A 20,357-nucleotide genomic window follows, 5' to 3' on the forward strand; every position below is an offset into this window, starting at 1 on the left:
AAAGAAAGTGATGCAGAGAATAGGTATGGAAACAAATACTGAACTGAAAAGCAGCAAGCATTTGTAAGTCATGCTTTGTTTTTACCTTTGTATTATTTCACTATTATTCACTTTCTGTTCCAAGGTTTCTCTACATAAATTCAAACAATGTTCACCACATCCAACCTGCACATCCTCATGATTGACAGCATTAACCCAGGGCCTTACTTACTGTCAGTGTACCAACATAGGTATAAGTATAAAGCATGTCTCACCCTAATTCACAGCAATTCACAGCACTAATAACAACAGCATAAACACTGTTACCAACTATCAGTCTATTGTTTCAGAGCAGCTTTGTGTTTATTTGCCAGTCAATAAAAAAATTTGAGAAGCTTGAGGCAAGCACTTAGCAATTTACATTATGAAGTTGCATGCGTCTCCTTTTAAAGACACAATTCTTGTTAGTTTTGATTATAACTTACCAGCAAAGTGGATTCTGTTTACGATATAGATCAGCTAGTTCCTGTCATCATTTGTCCCTGATGCCCTGTTTCTGACCACACTGACATCAGTTGACTCAGAAGCATACAAGGCTTCTTCCTGTCTAGCTTTTTTTTCACATGCATCACATGCAGCGCCTCTGTCGTGTTTTGCAGCATAAAGAGCAGGTGCAATGGTGCAGAGCTGCTACTAGAGAAGAGAAGCCTCTCTCTCTCGCTTTCTCTCTCTCTCTCGCTCTCGCTCTCTCTCACACACACACGCAGACACACACAGACACATAAGAAGGTCACAAGAAGTCATGAGAAATATTTGTTTTTCTTCCTCTCTGTAACACTCTACATTTCATCAAAGCAGAAAGAAATAATACAATAACAAAAATTTTCAATTAAAAGCGTTTTAAACTAATTTATTGATTTCGGAATGTGTGCACAATCAAAGATTAACAGCAGATCTGCAGGTAAATGGTTTGTATTTATATAGTGCTTTTCTAGTCTTGATGACTAGAAATCAAAGGAATACATAATTCTGAAGTGAATTCTGTCATTGTTTCACAATGTTTAATGCTGTATATGACCACCTTCGACGATGTCCTGTCTCTGTGTCAATGAAAGAACAGGCACCCACTCAAACCATCTCTAAGTTCACAATTACATGTTTGAGATGTGTAATATTTGACATGCATAACAAAAGGTTAACAAAAATTAAGAAAATGTTAGCAGAGAATACATGTGAGGATAAATATATATATTATAAATTAAGTTATACGTAGTTTTGCCCTATGCCAGCTGGGATTGGCACAAGCTCCCCCATGACCCTTGTGTGAAGGATAAAGTGATAGAAGATGGATAGATGGATGGATGTTGTGAAAAAGGGGTATTGCACCCCCAATTCATACACGGGCGGGACGCAACAAAGTGCAAAAAGCAGGACCCAGCTCCGAGGATTCAATGGTGCCAGTTTATTTACATGCAAAAATAATAACAAAAAAAAAGAATAAAGAAAATACTTTGAAATAACTGAAATCAAACCGGCCATTCATAGGCAATACAAAACTCACTTGGGTAAACACGGAAAAGGCAACCTCACAGCAAGCTGACATACAACCGTATGACAACCCTGAACCTCCTTACCGAGTCTCCCCACTAGCTTTAAATAAGCCTACCAATCAGCTACTAATTGGGAGAACTCACTAGGATAGGTAATACATCTCCAAGCAAAATCATTATAATAACCATAGAAAATAGATTTAACATCATAATATCACATCACAATACATATAAATATCCACACATATTTACCCCTTCAAACATACTCTTTTAAATACATCACATCCTGAACATGGTGATCAAACCTGATACAAAACTCGGCTTGGAAACGCCACCGTGGCTACAACTGCTATGTGTTGCATGATGGGAAATGTTGTGTGGCTATCAGGGTATGTGTGACGCTATGTGGGCAAACTCAGGGCTAAACGGGCTCTGGGAAAACGATTGTCCAATGTTCTTTTAGGTGATATGGAAATTTAACCACCATAGTATTTAATATACTCTAGCAATGTCTAGATATGCAATGTCAGATGGGTGTCCACCTTTGCTGACCCCACCTCGAGAGGTATAGTCTGTCCTAGTTCTACACACCCCCTGGTTATCCTTTTTAGAAATTCTCTGTTAATTCTCCAATATTTGTACCATAACAATCTTCTAAATAGGGCAGCCCTCAATTTTCTTGTATCTTCAAGGATTTTCTTGGTTGACCATTGGTCGTCATTTGAGGCCATTCATCTACTAATCACTGGCATGTTGAAGATTTTAATGTAAATCTTAATTTATTTATTTTTTGCAAGGCAACAAAAAAGTTTGAGTTCCAGGTCTGACAAAGGATGTAATAAGTAACATTTTAACAATGTTCTACGCTGCAGATACATACAAAACCTTAAAATCAATACTTAATTAATAGCCAAAATTAAACAGATGTTCCATGCATGGAGTGAGCTACATATTTCAACCTGTGAAGCACAGAATAACTGTGATTGGCTGTTGACTCTGTGGATTGGGAACAATCAGCAAAGAGGATCTGAACATTTAGTTGATTTAAATCTAGTAGAACATCATACTAACTTTTAACAAAAACACAATTTATAATGAGGTTTGGAATTATTATTTTTTCTAGTGAGTGCAGTAGTGCACACCCATGATGCAGCAAATGTCAGCTCAACCAGCTATTGATAATTGACAGAATATTTTGTTGATTTTCAACACAGTACTTAATCAACACCACCACAATCAATTATAAATTGTTTGTGCAAATTTGTGGGGGTGGGTACGGAGCCTGTCACTTGTTAACAAAGCAATTGAAGAACTTTTAAAAGAAGACTTTTACATGTTTAAATGTTATACTTTTTTTTATGCCATTGTCTGTCACTTACTGCCTACCCTGTCTTTTTTTTTTTTAGCCCTAACCTCACTCTTTCTGTGGGACCTAACCCTAACCTTACTAACCTCACAACACTTGTGCCTAGTTGAGTTGAAAAATAGGTTCGCTAAAAACTTGGTTGTATTCAGGGGTTAGCCAAAACAACCCATATTTATGTATCAGTTTGAGGAGAGGTTGTAACATTTTATGAATGTATTAAACTTCAACTTCAACTGAATAACATTACCATCAGTCACCAATCATCTTAGGGACAATTTAACATATGTTAAAAGTAAGTAAATGTCTGCCTGCAGAGCTTGCACATCACCTTCTTGGGGTCATACTTCACTCTCCCAAAAAAGTTCCCAAAGTTTGGACTTCTTACCCGACATAGTACTTAAAAACTTTGTAGTAAGCAGCACATTGGCCGTAAACACTGAAGTGACTTCTGTCAAACTACACAGTTATCCATGATTCAGCCATATAGGTTTTGATTTTTTTGACAAACACCATTCAAACAGTGACTAAACAACCAATGAAATGTTGCAGAGTCTGCAATGCAGATCAATGATTATTCTGCTCGACCAATGTTTGGTCAACCATAAGGGGACAGCCCTACTTCTAGATGCTGCAAATAACATTTACACCTCCTGTTGGATTGTGCACTTGAGGTGACCTGATCCACATTGCTTGTGTATATGACTCGGATGAGCCACTTAGTAAGAACACCAAGTTCTTCTCTGGTGCTTAAATTGAGATGCTGTATGGATGTGTGAGTGAATGGGTGAATGGCACATACATACGTCTATGTGCTAGCATTTTCTACCACACATCTTTCATAACCATTCATAGGCTGCCGGCACAACCATCAGAAGCAACATGGGGTTAACCGTCTTCCCCGAGGACACATCAGCATGTAGACTAGTGAAGCCAGGAATCGAACCCTCAACCTTCCAAAATATATAAATATAAAGGTGACAAATATTAAAATATAAAATAATTGTAAGGTCTTGACATCTGTTTACTGCATAAACTGTGTAATGTGTTTAACAGTTTGATAAATAATTATAAATAAATAAAACAAAAAAAAACAAGCATACCTCTGAATGAATCAATTGTTATGTTATGAATCAGATTTATGAAGCAGCAAAGCTGTTACTTCCTTACTGTGTCCTTTGGTGAGTGAAAACAATGGCAGGTGAGGAACTAAAGAAAACCATTCACCCCAATTGTGTCCACAAGGGGGCAGAAAAGCAGTAATACAGTAGTTTTAACAGACTGCCTTTGTACAAATCACATGTTACTGAGCATAAGACCCCAACCCATCAGTCAGTCACTTTTTCATAGACACTGGTCTGATCGACCTTTGATTTATATAAACCCTATTTACCTGTAATGGTAAGGTGAAATAGTTTTTGTTTTTGCCAAAGAAGATGATGACTGATAATGTCTGTCATTGACCTCAGCCATTCTTAGCTTAGCTCTGCCAGGTGCAGATATTGTATGTTGTAAGCATAGGTTGAAGGATAAACTCGATGAGCAAGTATAACAGTCCTATTCTACAGCTGTGGTATCGTCTCAGAAAAAAACTATATTTGACTTCCTATTTACAGTAGAACAGAAAGTGGAACTATCAGAAAAAAGGTGATGAAATCAATTATACTGTGTATCATATTTTTTTCTACTCAAAGCTGCTTTACACTACAGTTTTTCCTTTCACCCATTCATTCACACACTCATACAGCGCATCTATGTGCAGCATGTTCTATTACACAGCTTTAGTACCCATTCACATTTTGCCAGCACAGACATCAGGTGCAACTTGAGGATAAATCACTTGCCGAGGGACACTTTGACTATAGCAGAGCTGGAAATCAAAGGTTCAACCATCCAGTTAAAGATATATAAATAAAAAGATAACAAATGTAAAGCAAAACTGTCATTATACTTACCTATTTAATCTAGTCTTCACCCGGTCCTCACTTAACGAACATTTAAGATACAGTATGAACAACTCTTTAAAAGTGAATCCTTTATTGAATAGAAACTGCTCTTTACTCTCAGTTACCACTGTAGAGCAGTGTGCAATATAACTTACATAAAAGTACAATGTAAAGAGGAACTGAGGTGTTTTGTGCCGCCCCTAAGGTTCTTGATCACATTTTGGGAACCTATTGTTTTTAGTATTACCATGACCATCTAAATGTCACTGCACTGCAATGTATATCCTCTGAAAAAAAAATCCAGTCATTTAAGAAGTTGTTGGGCTTAAACCAAATATGGCTGTAAATGGATCATTTTGTAAATTGATTTATAAAAATAAATCAAATATGTTATGGAGAGCTGAGATAATAAACATTAATTGAAGCTCTTATTTCAAAACCTTTCAGTACAGGCGGTCTATGGGTAACCCTAACCCCAACTTTCACTGGGTTGGTTTGCAGGAAAAACTAAAATTAGAATTAGCACACATACCAATGAGCAGTAGTAAATTTGACCTCTACTTTAAGTCATCGTTTTTTTACACACCGGTAGTGAAAACACGGTAGCTCAGTCAGTGGTAGAGCAAGTTGCCTTTTAATTTGTAGCTCCGCTAGTCTAAATGCCAATGTGTCCTTGGGTAAGACACTTAACCCCACTTTGTTGTTGATGGCTGTGCCAGCAGCATATGAATGGGTATGAAAGATGAAAGTAATAGAAAATGCTGTATGCTGTATGAAATGTGAGTGAATGGGTGTGAATGGCAAAACTGTAGTGTAAAGTAGCTTTGAGTGGTCGTCAATACTAGAAGTGTTATATAAATACAAACCATTTACCATTACACAAAAAGGTGCAGGAGCAGTAGGCAGCATGTCATGTTCCCTCGCCCATGTCATCTTATCTTGAAATTCCCTCTTATTTTGAAGTCTTTTTCGTCCCTTGTCTGTGTGCACTTTACTTTTCCCCTCTGTGATATTTATAACATGATTGCAGTTATTATTAACAGTATTATGTATTTACAGACTTGTATTTATTATTTAGTTTACTGACATATATATGTATATGTATATGTATATGTATATGTATATATATATATATATATATATATATATATATATATATATATATATATATATATATACATATACATATATATATATACATATATTAAAACATATTAGTATGAGCTGGTTGTACTGACATTTCATATTAGGGCTGGGCAATAATACAATCTTATAAAGGGATCAAAATAAAACATGTGTTGTTGGGGTGAGTTTGAGGGCAACAAAAGTGATGGTGGACATGATGGAGAGTGAATGTGTGTTATCCTTGTCCTAACCTGACCTGTTACCAGAAACCTTGACTTGTATTTTCATTTATAAGAATAATGACTGTATTGGGCCACACGGTTGGTGTGTAGTGGTTAGCACTCTTTCCTTTGCAAGAAGACCTGGGTTCGCAACCAGGTCGGAAGAAGGGCCTTTCTGCATGGAGTTGTGTGATGAGTGTGATGATGTTGTGGCTGTTCGTTGATGAAAAATTGAACATGTGTTCCTAATTTGCAAGTTCATTCGTTCATTTATCCTCCACATGAGGGTCATGGGAGCACTGAAGCCAATCCCATCTGACATGGGGCAAAAGTATGGGGTATCAGCATGTTTTTGTACTGTGGAGGACACAGGAGAACTTGGAGAAAACCCATGCACAGTGCTAGCCACTACTCACGTTTGACTGTATTTGTGAGTTTTAAAGCTTATACAGCTAAGTCACTAAATTTTTTCGACAATTTAACTCAATAAACCTCTGGTCTCAGTCTGGATGCTCGTCAAACTGGCAGCATCAGCAAAATAATATATACATATATATATGATTGATGTTGTTTAATGTAAGACAATATATCATAATTGCATTTTTTGCCACATTACCGATTTTATGTCATCTGTGTGTCAGCAACTCCTTACTCATTTCACAGCATGAATCATAATATGGTGTCTCTGACACATATTCATGAAGTCAGACTATTTTATAATAATGCTGTCTTTTACATCAATAAAATGTGAGAAGAAAAAGAGGAGCTTTTGTTTTCCTTTTCTGCCACAAAAGGGACGAGACTGAGATTTTTTTTGAACAATACAGTTATACAGTATAAATAGGGGCCTATGTGTACCAATGTGTAAGAATGACTGACATCTAACGGTGAGAATGCAGATTAGACTAGGAATTCTCTAATAATGATGCATTCCATTTATCGTCAGACTCGAAATTTCCAAGGTCAGTGAATACCCCCTGAATCTGGATTTCCAACCCATTTTTACTTTTAAAAGCACTTGTATTTGTTTCACAGTAAATCTGTTTGCACACATAATACTGTTTAATTTTTTACCGTATACATGTTTCTTCGCTGTTTGTGTGTGCAAAATACCAGATCCTTGTTATCAGCTGATATTGCTAACAATGGTTAACAATGGCAAACCAAACATACATTTGCAAGTCCAACTTCTCCATTGAAACATGGCGAACTTGGGGGTGACATCACTCCCAGTTCCGTTTTCTGATGTCAATGGAACGCAGTATCACTCCTCCCTTTCACATATGTGTCAGGAAATTGGTCTTCACATACCAGGAAGGATGTTGTTCATCCTCATTTGCATCATAAGCTTCTACTTTGAAATGAGAAACACATGACACATAACTCTGGCTAGTTTGTCCATTAGGGCTACAGTAGAAATATGGCTGTGCAATGTGGCGGCCTCCGTAAAACAAGACCCTTGCCTAAATTACATAAAGGCTTTTTCAAACTATTTGAATTTTTTACATTACATTTTTGTCAGTACCAACTCTGTAAAATATTCTATGCATCATTCTACCATACAATGCTCAGTTTCCATATTCCATTCAATATACAGTACATAAAGAATGTGTGGATTTTTGTGCAATATTCCTATGCTTGGCACAACATTCCTATTATTTCAATGCAAGATACTGTTTCTGTGAAATATCCTATTTTCAGAGTGAGAAGACTATCATGTATTAATACGTTCGACTTAGTTGGAACTACTACCCCAACCCTGCTTATCTCACACTGACCTTTTGTCTTATTTTGTATTTTATCTAATTCATGCTCTTACTATTATGGTTCTTATTTTTCTAGTTTGTGATTCTATGTAAATATTCTGTTGTTTCTTGTTTTTGTCATACAGGGTATGAGAGCTGCTCAATTTTGTTGTACTTTTGTATTTATGGTAAAGTCTTTCTGAGGTTTCTGAGGTTCAATACATTTTTGACACTGGGGATCAGCATGATTGAATCTGGTTTTTAGGATTACAACTGTCTTTACACAATTGGATTATATTATTCCTTTGTTACTGTCAGATTCACTTTGAAAAGTCACGTGTGCTTTGAGTTCCACTTCAATGTCAAATCAAGGACAAGGTTAATGGGTCCCTGTTGTACAGTGTCATGACAGAAATTAAAGTCAGAGGTGAGTTCCATCAAGTATGAAACATTTTGGGGAAGTCATGGCCACTTGATTTATTTTGCGCTTGCTCGTGCAAGCCTGCATCCTGTGAAACAGGAAGCGATGACAGACTTTTCAACGGTGGAAGGATGGATGTCGTCATTATTTCTACTCAACACTTCCACACCTACTGCAGACTGGCTGCCCATCTGCAACATGAGTGAGCAGTTATTTGCTTTTTGCCAGTAATTGAGATTAACCTACACTCAGCTCATGTGATTATACACAAATCTATCCTATCCCATCCATAGCATATAATAATAATAAAATATTTTATTTAAAATCCCTTTCTGTCACACACCAAATGTATGTATGTATGTATGTATGAAATGTAATGCAATGTATGTATGTGTAAACATACGTGTGTACTTGAGTGACTGTCTATTACTAAAAACCACATATCTGATTTTTGTCCACAAGGTCTACATCAACTCCCTAATAATGATTGATTTTTGGGAAATTTAAAGCCATACTCAGTCTCACTTGCATTATCGATCCCTCACAACCCTGTTACATTTAAGATTAGGTAGCATCCCTAAGCTGCTAGTCAGTGACTCTGAACTGAGCTGGTTCTAAAGCCTTTAACGGAGAATATGTGTATTAATGTGTCTCGATGTGAGACAGAAAATTAGTTCATCCTCAGTGTTCCCCAGCAGCCCCTCCCTCCCATCCACCACACTGCAGACTGGGTCTGTAGAGGCTGCTAAGTGGATGGGTACTGCAGCTCTCTCTCTCTCTTTCTCTCTCTCTCTCTCTCTATCACTCTTTGTCATGTGTGTTATCTCTCTTCTCCAGTCAAACAGCTGACAATTGGTCCCCATACACACTGACCTGCATGGTGCTGGAAAAAGAACAGACAGCAGAGAGTTACAGTTTTTTCTTGACGGTAAGTTTGACCTGAAATTTCAATGTTGATTGTATATTAGGTGCCACACAGTGGTGTAGTGACTAGCAAAAAGGGTTTGACAGAGGGCCTTTCTATGTGGAGTTTGCATGATCTCCCTGTGTGTTGGCAGTTATTTCCTTTAATAAATGATGACTGAAGCATTACAATTCAAATACAAAATATAGCAAAACACTCCAATGCCCCATTTCGAAAAAGGGGATCGATTAGCTCCAAAACTTCTGAAGGAGTAACTATATAACCTGGTGGAAACGGTAATCCTTTTCCTGCTGTGTGGTACTGCTGCTATGGTTGTAACCTCAGGTCAAATCTCACCAAAAGCATCAGCTCTACAGTCAAATATAACTAATATATATAACTGTATATATAACATAACTGTTCTCCTCCACACGTCCTTTAAAATTAAAAATAAGTCTTCTATCTAATCCATTATTAATGAGGCTGGGCAAGGGGGGCAACAATGATGTTAATTATTCATTGGTTGGTTGCTCCCTTGTCCACTCATGAACCATCGGGGAACCACAAACTACAGTCGATTTGCTATTACTTATCTAAGTCCATGTATTTGTGTACATTTGGCTCATTTCGTCACCAACACAAAGGTCACCAGACATGTTTTTGCCACCTTGTCCACTTTCACTTCTTTTTTGTGGCTGATTTAAACAAACCAAGCTGCTATTGTTTGGAAAAATCAGATGCTGTCTGTAAGAGTCTGAGCAAAGAATTGTATGGACAAACCATATAGACTTTGTTTGTATTGTTGTTCACATGCAGTAAACAGTGGCCTTCAATATAAAGGGGAAGTACACTCAGAAAAGCTCCCTTTATCGTCCACATTAAAAACAAATTTCCTCTTGTAATAAATAGCACTAGCTAAAAGTTTTGAGCACTATTGTCTCTCACATAACCTAGGTGCTGTTCTGTAGTAGTTAAAGAACTTGCACTATTGTTTGATATGTTCATTCCCATGACATCAACTCTGTGTGCTGGAAGAGCACTGCTACTTCCTCTGTATCTGAAATTACACCTTTTTTTTTTTACCTCTTTAGGACCTTATGTGTGTGTATGCACACTCAATGACTATCTACTGTAATGAGCTCAGCGACTCACTGATAACCCGGCCCTTTGCCATCTCTGAGGCAGAGAAATATTACTTTAATAGTGCTCTGAACTGTTACCCGACCTTCTCTACTTTCAGAGGATGACTTGTGTACAGAATGAATTGTGTGGGTGACAGCATATATCACATAAGGTGAGCTGGTTGAGATACATACCTAGTCAGAAAATATGTCATTAATGCCTTATCCACACAGAAACAGGACTTCCCTAAACAATCTTTTTTCTTTGTAAGTTTTCTGCAATCACGACAAGGGTTATATTATTCTGCACACACATTTGTCATATGTCGATGTTTTACTCCTCCTTTAATTCAGCTTTGTGTGTATGTGAAGTGGATGCACACATGGGCATCCACTTCAGCCACAGAGCCCAGCTAGGGGAGAGATTTACAAACCTCCTGATCTGACCCATAACAAAAATATCAGGTGACATATTGATAAAAGTTTGTAAACGTTTTTTAATGTAGACATGATTAAAAGCTCCAACTATAGTTGAATGAATTAAGTTAAACTGACTGCAGCTTTCGCAGCACATCAAATGCTCTGCTGGAGTCAGGAGCAGAGTTTGCCGTCGGGTGACTAGTCTAATAAAATATATGTAGTCTACTTGTACAAGTGGTCACATATGATATAGGAGTATTTGATGATTTGCTTGATGATAAAAAGTTGACTATTCAAGCAATTCATATATACATATATATATACATATCATATGTATATTAAAAAGATAATTGCATTTATAAGAACAAATCTGCAGCAGCAAAAAGTGATGAAATTTAAGATGTTAAAACATAAAAGAAAAAAAGAAGAAAATATGTGGTATGCATGAAGTTAACTGAGCTGGTGCACTTGCTTTACTTTTTAAGCCTACTGACTTTTGCTTACTACAGCCAGTGCTGAAAGAAAAACTCACAATGGTCACAGAAATAACTTGAATCTGACAAAAGTAATAATAAATAAGAATTCTATGAAATTTAACCAATGAAAGTCAGACATTGCTATTCAACCATGCTTCAACAGAATTATTTAAAAAAATAAACTCATGAAAAAGGCCTGGACAAAAATGACGGTACCCTTGCACAACCTTTTGAGGCAATCACTGCAATCGAACATTTCCTGTAAATAATGTGACTAAAGAGACATGTTAATTCAAGGTGTGTCCACTAATTGGCATCACAGGTGTCTACAATCTTGTAATCAGTCAGTGGGCCTATAGGACTACAGGTAGTCACTGTGCTGTTTGGTGACATGGTGCGTACCACACTCAACATGGACCAGAGAAAGTGAAGGAAGGAGTTGTCTCAGGAGATTAGAAAGAAAATTATAGACAAGCATGTTAAAGGTAAAGGCTCCAAGACCATCTCCAAGCCGCTTGATGTTCCTGTGACTACAGTTGCACATATTATTCAGAAATTTAAGATCCATGGGACTGTAGCCAACCTCCCTGGACGTGGCCGCAGGAGGAAAATTGATGACAAATGAAAGAGACGGATAATACGAATGGTAACAAAAGAGCCCAGAAAAACTTCTAAAGAGATTAAAGGTGAACTTCAAGCTCAAGGAACATCAGTGTCAGATCGTACCATCCGTCGTTGTTTGAGCCAAAGTGGACTTAATGGGAGACGACCAAGGAGGACACCATTGTTGACAACAAATCATAAAAAAGCCAGACTGGAATTTACCAAACTACATGTTGACAAGTCACAAAGCTTCTAGGAGAATGTCCTATGGACAGATGACAGATTTTACAGATGGAAAAATGAAGCATATCAAGAAAAGAACACTGTCCCTACTGTGAAACATGGAGGAGGCTCTGTTATGTTCTGGGGCCGCTTTGCTGCATCTGGCACAGGGTCTCTTGAATCTGTGCAGGGTACAATGAAATCTCAAGACTATCAAGGCATTCTAGAGAGAAATGTGCTGGCCAGTGTCGGAAAGCTTGGTCTCAGTCGCAGGTCATGGGTCTTGCAACCGGCCAATGACCCAAAACACACAGCTAAAACACCCAAGAATGGCTAAGAGGAAAACACTGGACTATTCTAAAGTGGCCTTCTATGAGCCCTGACCTAAATCCTATTGAGCATCTTTGGAAGGAGCTGAAACATGTTGTCTGGAAAAGGCACACTTCAAACCTGAGACAACTGGAGCAGTTTGCTCATGAGGAGTGGGCCAAAATACCTGCTGAGAGGTGCAGAAATCTCATTGACAGTTACAGGAATTGTTCGATTGCAGTGATTGCCTCAAAAGGTTGTGCAAGGGTACCATCATTTTTGTCCAGTCCTGTTTCATGAGATTATTTTTTTTAAATAATTCTGTTGAAGCATGGTTGAAAAGCAATGTCTGACTTTCATTGGTTAAATTTCACAAAATTCTTTTGCCAGACTCAAGTTATTTCTGTGACCATTGTGAGTTTTTCTTTCATTAACCGAAGGGTACCGACAATTTTGTCCACGTGTGTAAGTGAGCAGCAGTGAGAGGAAACAAAATGTAAATATCTAAGAATTAGAATTAGTTTTATTTGCACACACAGATTATGACAGTGACTTTGACCTCTGTATTTAACTTGGACTTGTTTTCTTTTTTTACACACCAGTAATGAACACACACAAACACACACACACCCTGGTACCGAGACATGGCATCCCTTTGGTTAACTACAAGCCCAATTCCCTTCCACCTGGCCATTATCTGTTATTAACTGAATATGTTTTACTTTAATTTACTTCTCAAATTGTGAATAACTTAGTTATGTAAGTACTTGTATTATCAGGCTTTTCATTTCATCACATCCAGTGACAGAATGTATAATTTATGGAGTGAAAAATAAAACATAACAAAGACAAACCACTCACTCATATTCTACCTCTTTATCCACATAAGGGGTCACAGGGGGACATGCAACCTCCAGACAGAAAGGCCCTTAGTCAAACCAGTATTACCACATTTTACCACCGTGTGACCTCAGACAAATCAAAGTTGATTGAAATGTTGAGGGTGAGAATATATCTATGTGATAACTTCTTAATATCCTCTCATGTCTGGTAGACTTGCATTATTTGCACCTGTGTCTTGCACCTTGTGATCTACAGAGAAAGGAACAGTTCATGAACCAGTGCTGACTGCACTGCAGCTGACTCGCTGTAGCTTTTCCTGTGATGTATGCTGTGTTGTAAAAATGAGACAGCTTCTGAATGTCTGTCACACTTAAATGAAAGCACAGTGTGTCACCAGGACACCGGCATGTATCCTTTGAATTACTTGTGTGCATTATTGTTTGCATGCAATGATTCATTGAGCCATTACAGTTCATCACAGTTCGCCTGAGGCCAATGTTATTATTACTGTTTTTTCAGTTAAGGAATTATAGGGAACTTGGCTTGTAACCGAATGATTGCCGGTTCGAGTCCCCACCAGGTCAAAAGGGCTGAAGTTGCCCTGCTCAACCCCCATTGCTCCCCGGGTGCCGCTCAGTGGGTGCCCACTGCTCCCAAATCTAGGAAGATTCCTAATAGATGATGGGTTAAATGCAGAGAAGAATTTCCTTAAGGGGATTAATAAAAGTAAAGCATGAGAGAAATGCAGTAATGTATCATTTTGAAGCAAACATGATATCAGTCTCTTATGTGTGGTCACTGTTTGGCCATGTAGCTTAATGCAACATAGAAACCTATCTCTTCAAACTGCTCTCTCCTCTCAACTCTTCAATTACCATGCTTTTTACATAGGTGACAGTTGTGTCAAAACAGAGGCTCTTTAGAAGAGAAGAGATAATCTCTAATATGTATTGCTTTAGAATAAGATACTCTCCCTGATGGTATTTATACACTCCTCTCATTGTGGGGTGCTCTCTCTCTTTTTGATTTCTATGCACCATGATAAAGTGACGTGGTGCAGGCATGAATGGCCATGGTCTCTGAATACCCTTTTATGCACTTTTTCCATGTATGACATAACTGAAAGATATGTTGTGCAATTAAGGACAATACACTTCAATATTTCTCTGAAAGGAGAGATTTTCTTTTAAACTTGTGAGCATTTTGAGGACTTTTATTTATGTGGGTGAACTAAATATAACAGAACATCATATGCATCGACAGCAGATGCTTACATAAACATGTGTCATGAAGGCAATAGCTTCTATGTTTTGACTATTACATCAGGGTTACATTTCTGATTCTATCTCTTAATATTCATGAATAATGGTTTTGTTCTTCATACTTAAAGAACCTATTTCTATGAATACTGTTCCCATATGTGATTGTTTTTGAAGACAGTGGATGTTAGGGCTGGGTGATATGGGGAACATGTATTATCACAATATAGGCTTAAAATTAAATAAGTGTTATCAAGTTACTTTTTTTAAATATAATTGAATCATAATTTTGCCAATTACATATTTGTTTTAATTAATATATTATTTACAATTATATTGTTAGTGTATTTCACCAGCCATTAAAACCAGGAAAAGTTATCACAAATACCTTATCAAAATTTGATAATATCCAGAATCTAAGACCATATCTTGTCTCATGTCATGATATAGGTAAACATCAATATATTGACAGGCCTAAGTGGATGCTGCTAAAACTTCCAGAGACATTACAAAAGATAGAGTCTGTAAATGCAACATTTCAGATTTATAATAGTGATAATAGGTCACAAAACCTAATTACTATTTTTACTATTTAGCTCAGTGTTATAGTCCTCCTTTGACTAATACTCTCGATTAATAATTCACTTAAATTTTCTACTCATTTTTTACTTCTCCTATATTATTGTACAAAAGACGGCTACAAAAAGGGCAACAGCCTGGATCATAGCCAATGAGACCTGATGTTCCTTTACCCAGTGGCCAACAGGGCCCAGGAGACAACCAGGCACAAGCTAAGAAGATCCACCCACTGGCCTATATACTGCCACTGTGACATTCTGCCATCTAACAAGAGAAAAGCTCTGCCTGTCCAACTGCCTTCCCTGCTGTGGCACCACAGGGAGTCTGTGTAGTCATGCAAAATGGCTCCAAATCGAATGATAATAATGAATGATACTATACTGACTGAGAACAGAAAAAAAATATAAAGTGCAGCTTGTTTTCTGCTGTTATTCTGTTTAGTAGTTTTGGTTGTTTTATTGATGTCAGAATAAACATGTTAAAACATTTTGATCAGTGTTTCCCCAAACCTTGAAATGATAATGTTCTCAAATGTATTGTTTTGTCCACAAACCAAAATTATTCAGTTTTAATGGTTTATATTGGAAAATATTCACATTTAAGAAGCAGGAAAATCAGTAAACTTGATTTGACTATTAAAAAACTCGGATTAATCGAGTTGATGAATCTATCAAAATAGTTCGCGATTAATTCAGTAATTGATTATTAATCAATCAATTTATCGATATAGCCCTAGTGGAAATTCACAACAGAGGCTTTGGTTTTTCTCGAGATCTGTGTACATCAAATTATGCTTCTAGCTTTTCAACACGATTCTTATTATTTGGATTGAGAAACTAAAAATAATTGCAGTTGATGGAAGATGAGTTATATTACAGTCATCATTTTCTATAAAGATGAACTTCAGGTATAGTGACACATGTGGAGACAGTGGTTAAGTAGTAGAGCAAGTATGATTCCCTGTTCCGCTAGTCTACATGCCAATGTGTTCTTGGACACATCACCCCACGTTGCTCCTGACAGCTGTGCATGAATGACGTGTGATAGAAAAGGCTGCACATAAATGCATCGTATGAATGTGTGAGTGAATGTGTGAGAATGGCAAAAACTTTAGCAACTTTGAGTGGTCATCAATACTAGAAAAGTGCTACATAAATACAGACCACTGACATCGCCGAAGAATCTTTTAAAAGTTGATCCTGATGTTGCTGTGGTCAGTCTCACCACAAACATACAGCATATTATACGAGTCACAGTCACCTATCACTTATTCCCCCTCCCATCATCATCACATCAGGCCAAACTGCATTTTATAATTGTAGATAATAATGTAGACCACAGTGAATACCACACTGTATGAGGAACCATGCTGCTCAATGTAAATTAAATGGCTTGTTCTTTGAGTGCACTGTCTTATGTAAGCTGCTGCTTTGCTTGCCCCCCATCCCCCCAAATTTCTGCCTTCTTACCCGTCAGTGTATGCAGGGGGTTGGTGAGGAGGGTGAGGAGCCTGCCTCCCCGCATCCTTCATTTTCTGTGCCACCTTGAAAAAAACACCCCAGCTCTGGCTGTGGTCTGTTCCATCTTTGTCTGTGCTGATCAGACTGTGGTGGTATAACAGACAAAATACCCCTCTGGGTGATGGCTTCTAAAACATGCATCTGGAAAATGCTATATCCTGCTCATCTTTTTTTGTTCCTGCATATGCTTTTTCCTCCGTCTATCCTCCATTCTCTCAGTGTCCCTCCATTCCCCTCCTCCCTCCACCTTGCCCTCATCTCTGAGTTTTGCGGTTCCATGGCGAGGAGGCTTCTCACTGGCTTCTTGACAATGTCATAACACTGTTTTAAGACAATCCTGCCTGGTTGCCTGGATGGATGGATCACAATGTAGAGAGCGAGAGAGAGAGAGAGAGAGAGAGAGAAAGAGGAAAGATCATGGGGGGGTGGGGTAAGTGTTAGATAGAAGAAGAAGATAGAGAGGTGGCAATGATGATGGTGGTGGAAGGGTGACAAGGGATGGTCAGGGATGAAATGCGACAAAGGTTGGGAGAAGGGTTTACATAGACGGCTCAGCTGTTTCTGAAAAGCTGAGAACAAAACAAATAGAAGGAGGGCAAAACTGGATGATGCTACGATAATGTCAAGCCATTATTTCACGTCCTCTATTTCATTGTCTCTGGCTAGACTGACTGTGTGCATGCCCTTACAGAGGTATGTGGGACAGAGTGCAGAGCCATCCATCTGAATCCATTATATCGGAAAGAGACAAAATCAGGCTAAAATGTGAATTCTCCATAATCCCAGTGAGGAAAGAAAAAGCTTACCTCCACGTTTCAGCTCTGCTCAACCCTGCCATGTTCCATCCTGTTCCTCTCTGCCGACTCCCTCCCCTTTTCTCCCCATGACAGCATTTTTCTGCTATCTTCCTCCACAGTGAGCTTCTTTTCCTCCTCAAGCTTCACTTCCTCCTGTCCATTGTCCTCTTCCTCACTCCAAAAATACAACTGAAACAGTACAACGCACACTTCCCAATCTCTGTGTCTACTGCTCCTCTAATCTGTTGTTTAAGTCAAGAGGCAGGTTGATTTGTGCCGTCCTCCCTCTTTCTCCCTTTCGCGCTGATTCTATTCCGTTCACATCACACTAGAGCCAACCCCCTCTTTCTCCTCCTCCCTTCTCTCTCTCTCTCCCTCTCTGTCTGTCTGTCTCACTCTATCTCGCTCTCTCCTGGAGCCAGTTGCAGACTGCAGTGGCCAAGCTCTCTTTGCCGTAGACTGAAATCCATAAAGCATCCATTTAAAAATTAACCGAATCTCATGTAAAACCATGCAACATGCTCAGAAATATGGCAGAACAGATGCTAATGCAATGTTACAACAACACACAATGTACCCTATTTATTCAGGGAACAAATTCTTAAATTTGTCTTTCTTTCATTCAAACTATTATCTTTGCTTGATAAACTGTGTGTTCTCCCCAAATGTAACCAGTGAGGGTTGTGACCATAACAAACAATTAACTTGCTTCAGGACAGATACACATAGAAAGAGAGAACATCACACGGTACCTCCACTGTTCCTTCACCAATAGCCACTGTACTTCACTCTTTCAAACACATACCTGTTCTGTGAGTTTGAAAAATGATTCTTTGGATGGGAGAAGATGAATCATGCTGCAACAGCCAAGTGTCCAGCACATCCCCCCGATCACCGACCATACCATATGGCTGTGTGTGTTACCAGGTCAGAGGCTCTGGTGTGGGGTTAGAGGACGAGACGGGGTGGGGGAGGAGAAGCCAGCGTTGTTGGTGAAGGGTGTCTTGAAGAGATAAGAAAAATAAAAATGCAGGCACTAGTTGATAGTAGTTCAGGAGTTTTGTTTGAAAACAAACATACCTCAATATGTGCTCATTCTGGTCAGGGCTGTTTTAAGAGTGTGTCCATTCATGTAAAGCATATATTTAATTTAATGTAAGAAGAGAACAAAACAGACCAAAGAATACAAATGAAGAAATATTGACCAAGATAGACATAACGTATATAATATATATACTTGAAATTAAATTATGACACATATGCTACTTTTACTATTACTGTATATAGTGCATGTATGTAATAAGTGTCACTTTCAATGTGATCTCTTATGAGACCAAGTTTGGAAAATCCTACAACAACCAGTGCTGCAGTGACACCTTGTGGACACAGTTGAGATGTTTACAGCTCTGCAGAAAAACACAATTGTCTTTTTGAAGGTTAGTCCTGATTACTGTTTGCTCATATTTTAGTGATCAATCACTCACTCATTGTCTAATGTATCCTCGAAATGATGGTCACAGGGAGCTGACACAAGGCAAAAGGCGGGCGGCCCCCACCATGGACAGGTTGCCAGTCCATCACAGTCAACATACAGAAAGAAACAACCATTCACCCCTACTGTCCAATTAACCTCCATTTAACCTGTTTTTGGACTGTGGAATGAAACCGGAGTACCTATAGAAAACCAACGCAAGAAGAAATGGGATTCAAACTAGTGACCCTCTTGCTGTGATGCTGCAATGCCACCCATTACAATACTGTGTGACCCAAGTGATCAATCATTCAGTGAATCATGTGTAAATATTGTTATTGTTTCTCTAATTGATTTTCCTGGGACCAGCTGTGTAACTAAACAATCAGTTTATTTTGTCCAATCAGGAGTCATTTACAAAATGATGCTCATGATACTCATAAGAAAGAACAAGGCACCAGAGAGGGTTCAGAAGAGGACAAAAGGGATTGGACAAAATGGAGGCAGATTTTCTGCTTCGGACAACCCCAAAATGGAGAAGTGAAAGGAAGAGAAGGCAAAGAAAAGCAGTGAATCATCATATGTTGACACTGAAACCAGACAATATTTCACATTTTTGCTTGAAAACTGTCACATGCAATTGTTTTAGATAAAATATTAATTAAAAAAATAATAATGATGCATCAGCATAAGAAACCAGGATGAGGAAATGCAGTAGAAGTCAGGGGGATGGCCCATCTGAGAGGGTGGCCCTTAGACAGCAACCATTTTTTTTAGTTCCTTCATTGATCTATGAATTTAATTTCATTTTGTTATTTTTGTAAAATTCCTTTTAATTCGACTGATTAAAACTCAAGGTCTGTAGGCTACATGTGCCCCAGGTGACATCATTTTGCCCACCATTCACTATCAAGTTATAATAGAAACTGGCCAGCAAGTAAACACAGTGTGTTAATAATTGTCATGAACAGAGAATAATATTTTTATTATAATAATTATACTTTAGGTTATATGTGTTACATTATTAAATGTATTTGTAGTACACTTGTGTACATTTGTGTATCTTGTGTAATGTACTTTATTATTTTGAGAACAGTGAATAAGTACATTATGTGTTGTGTAAGATGCTTTATTTGTCAGTGTGTTATGGGACTGTAGCCCAGTATTATTAATGTCTCTAGACATTCCTGGAGTTGAACAACCTGATTTATTTCATCCGGCCTCATTGATAAATATAGCTGTGTGTCATCTGCATAACAATGAAAGCGTATGTTGTGCTTCCTAATAATGAGGAAGCATATATAACATACGTAAAAAGTATAGGCCCAAGCACTGAGCCTTGTGGAACTCCACAATTAACTTTTGTATGTAGTGAGGCTTTATCATTAACATGAACAAACTGGAATCTATCAGATAAGTATGATTTAAACCAGCAGAGGGCAGCACCTGTGATACCAAGAGTCTGCTCCAATCTCTGCAGTAG

At 38.1% G+C, this 20,357-nt stretch overlaps 1 protein-coding gene across 10 annotated transcripts in view; it reads right to left on the reverse strand.

Annotated features, from left to right (window-relative positions):
- Positions 1-18,367, reverse strand: part of zmp:0000001168 (signal-induced proliferation-associated 1-like protein 2) — a 58,577-nt gene extending 40,210 nt beyond the window's left edge. For 5 of the 10 annotated variants that reach the window (XM_044041603.1, XM_044041601.1, XM_044041605.1 and 2 more), the window contains exon 1: positions 17,413-17,921. The gene's annotated coding sequence lies outside the window, so the exon portion shown is untranslated. Of the gene's footprint in view, positions 1-464; positions 646-4,847; positions 4,941-17,412; positions 17,925-18,208 lie in introns of those variants that run through there. The other 5 variants (XM_044041598.1, XM_044041600.1, XM_044041599.1 and 2 more) reach the window with 5 other exon arrangements.
- Between the last annotated feature and the right edge of the window lie 1,990 nt (positions 18,368-20,357).

The sequence above is a fragment of the Solea senegalensis genome, linkage group LG13, assembly GCF_019176455.1.
Source record: "Solea senegalensis isolate Sse05_10M linkage group LG13, IFAPA_SoseM_1, whole genome shotgun sequence".
NCBI lineage: Eukaryota > Metazoa > Chordata > Actinopteri > Pleuronectiformes > Soleidae > Solea > Solea senegalensis.